Raw genomic sequence first — 3,529 nt, 5'->3', positions numbered from 1 at the left:
TTTTAGGTTTCTGAAGATTCTAAAGTTTCTTAACACATCATTTGCAACACTTTAATGGACGAAGCCGGATGCGTGTGTTTAGACCTAAGTAGACCTAAGTAGTTATAAGATAGATTCTTAGACCAAGTCGCATGTGCGCGTTATCCGTACACAGGTAAACTACCTAACTTGGAGCGAAACATATCAATTCTCTCTCTCTCTCCTCTTATCCCTCTCGCTTACCAAATAGAACATAATTGTTCTCGCGATAATCGCGATCGTTCTTAAGTATCGACTAGCCAACACGACGTACTCTCGTGTACTCGATCACTTTATGTTTCGTAAGTCGTCCTCATGGTTCGTCCACGACACTCATTTTCAGCCATTGTCAATCCCGCTATACATCGGGTTCTAAGGTGGTCGTCGGGCTGGTGGCTCATCCGCTATCAATACGAGGGTCTGTCGGCCCTAGTCGTCTTGGGTACACGACCCGGGTATGGGTCCTGTAGTTGGACGCGCATGACGTGCCTATGGTAAGACAAAATGGGATGATTCCTTAATTGCTTTCTACCCCATGGGGCAGAACGAATCCGATTACGGGTTCGTTTACAGAGAAGCAAATTCTACAAAAATTACCCAATGGATAATTTTGAATTACTTGTTAAAATTTGTTAAAAAAATAAAAATGTATAGATCTGAAAATTGATTACATTTCCAGATTATCCATCATCGAGGATAAGATCTATGGATAGTATGATCGGACGAAAATACATAGACGTCATATTACACTCTAATTTGAAGATATAGCAAGTAGCTGGAAGAGTGATTTTTCCCTGGCAAAAGAAACTCGTAGAAAACCAGTCGGTATAGTAAACAGAGACCCAAGGGGCGAAGAAATGATAACAACCTTTCAGAACGGATTAAGGTATTTCTTCTGCGGTCGTGAATCGCTTTCTGCCCACAAGAAACGTCATGTCCATCACACGACTAGGATTAATACAGCAAGATGCATGTGTCGACGATGGCATAATTGCGGTCGACGCGTTTCTTCCTGGCAAACGACTTTCCGTTTCAGCCACTCTTACTATGAGGCCACTGTAGTCATACGATCTACAATTATTCGTATATACTTCGTCGGTGAGATTTGTTTATTACTTAACATTTCACTCATAACTTAATATAGCATTCAATACATACACTATAATGCAATGTGTTCCAGAAACGGTATACCTTGTTTGGAGCACCCGTTTGTGAGGATATTCTGAATAAAGAATATCAGAAAATAATCTTATAACAATTCAGTTTTACTGTTATTATAGTAAAACTACCACTGAAAAGGTGAGTTTTATTTCTGCTCATAACTGTTTCTTCATAATAGTATTTTCTTGCTTCAGATCTTCGTGATTGTGTCTGAAACTGTGGGATTTAGAAATAATCAACTTTCACTGAGTTCAAAGACTTCGAAGAGAAGACTGCATTTGAAATCATATCACTTTATCAACTACTTCCACGTTATTCTCGACTCGGTGTTAATAATCCATCATTCTACAACGCTTCAACTTCGTTCACAAGTATTAAACGATCAAATCCAATTATTAACGTGCCGTATCCGTGCCCCTCCAAATATTTGACGAAGAAAGTTTCGATAATCCAAGGCGAGTTAAAAGGCTATACGTTGGGAGGGAAGCCATTGGAAAAGTTCGAGGATCATTATCTCCAAAAATCGTGCACCGTTCCTAATAGGGTATTCCGGCGGAGTTTCACATCTCGAGGGGTGGAAAAGAAAAAAAGGTGCTCGTCGCCGCAAAAGTTGGGGGTGGTAACTGGGAGCGCGAAAGAGGCACGACACTCGAACGGTACCCCGATCTTTCTTCAAGGAAAGTTCTTACCCCTGGTTCCAATGGTCACAGTTCGGTCGGCACCCTAAAAATTACTTCATGTAAAAAACGAGCTTCGAACGGGACAGGGGCAGCTGAGAGGGTTCTCCGTCGACTATCGAAATGCGTTCAGCATTGAGGACCCGTGACGATTGGAAGGCACGATTCGTTCCTTGAGAAACTTCAAACGGACCGTGCGGTCATAAAATTTTGCCACTGTGACAGCCGTTCATGGGGATTGGACTGTTTTATATTTTGATTGCAGAATTTTTTCTCCTGGTTTTTTGAAGTGTTAACAGAGTAGGTACATGTGATGAATTTATCAGGTGCATTTCAATATGGCGCCAGAAAATCATCTGAAAATTGTTCCAATCCTTGAGGATGTACTGCAAGTTAATGATTTTCAAACATTTATGTTTGTACATGTGTTGGTATTTCTACATAATATTGTTACTGTTATTTATGTTATTATTATATTATTAATGGTAATACGATAAACATAATATTGCAATTTCGTATTAATGATTAATGAAAATCACTGCTAATATAACAGTGCTACATCCATATTTGTTGCAAAAACCTGTTCTCATGAAAGATATCACATGTATCCCCAAAAATAAATGACTTACGGACCATATGTAACGCAACACTTTCCTCATATCTAAGATGTTGAATAGGCTTGTATATAGCTTCCGTGATATCCATTCAGGGCTACCCTATACAATATAATACTATGAGAACGAGTTTTCCGAGGGTGAAATGCGACTATGTTGTTTAGAAATAAGGAACGTAGAAATGCGTTTGTGCGCCGCACTATGAGACCAATGCGCTAAAAATCGGAAAAAAATTACTTTAAGAAAGTTCAGTATTAAAAAAAAAATAATTTTGTTTGATATAGTACCAGTTTGTTTAACATTCGTTCATTTTTAACATCACTACACGACATTGAACAAGTCGACTTCAAAATTACATCAAACTATCATTCTCTCTTATAAATGCCACATCGATTATAATTGTACGCTGAATGATACAATAAAATCTACTTAATACACCATTAAATTTAGCAAGGTTTCACATTTTTTTTATTCCAATATGTTTTTAATTATACCGATTCGAATGTTTTCAATTTTTATTATACCATTTCGTTATACCTTCAGCACCATTCATTATTCATTCTTATAACATCTTCAAGTTTGAAGTATCCTGTTCATTTTACAAAAGGAATACACTAGAATAATTAGAGGACAGTCCATTCCATAATAGTAAACCGAAAAATCCTAATCCAGAAGCGAAATTTCGAAAATCTGAACGATAATAGTCTACTGCCTAACACACCCGCTATCACATTCGTCACTCTATTTCGAAAATGAACATGCATACAGCAGTTTCATAAAATTATAAAACTTATAGTACTAGTAGTTTTCTAAAACAGAGAGTTGATACGACCGTTGCAATAATCACTATAGCACGTCCTAATAATCTAGTGTCACTGTATATCATCTCGACTATCACATTACACAATAAATTGCGTTCACAAATTCTTATTTTATTAATTTTATTAAATCTACAGTTAGATCGACTTTCTTCCTTTGATCAATTTTCAGAGAAAAGAAAACTGGGAAACGAAAGTTAATAAACATACGATATTTGTGTTAAAGTATATTTTGCTAAAG

This window comes from Eufriesea mexicana, unplaced genomic scaffold (assembly GCF_001483705.2).
Source record: "Eufriesea mexicana isolate 0111107269 unplaced genomic scaffold, ASM148370v2 scaffold572, whole genome shotgun sequence".
NCBI lineage: Eukaryota > Metazoa > Arthropoda > Insecta > Hymenoptera > Apidae > Eufriesea > Eufriesea mexicana.
Note: the sequence above shows the minus strand (reverse complement) of the source record.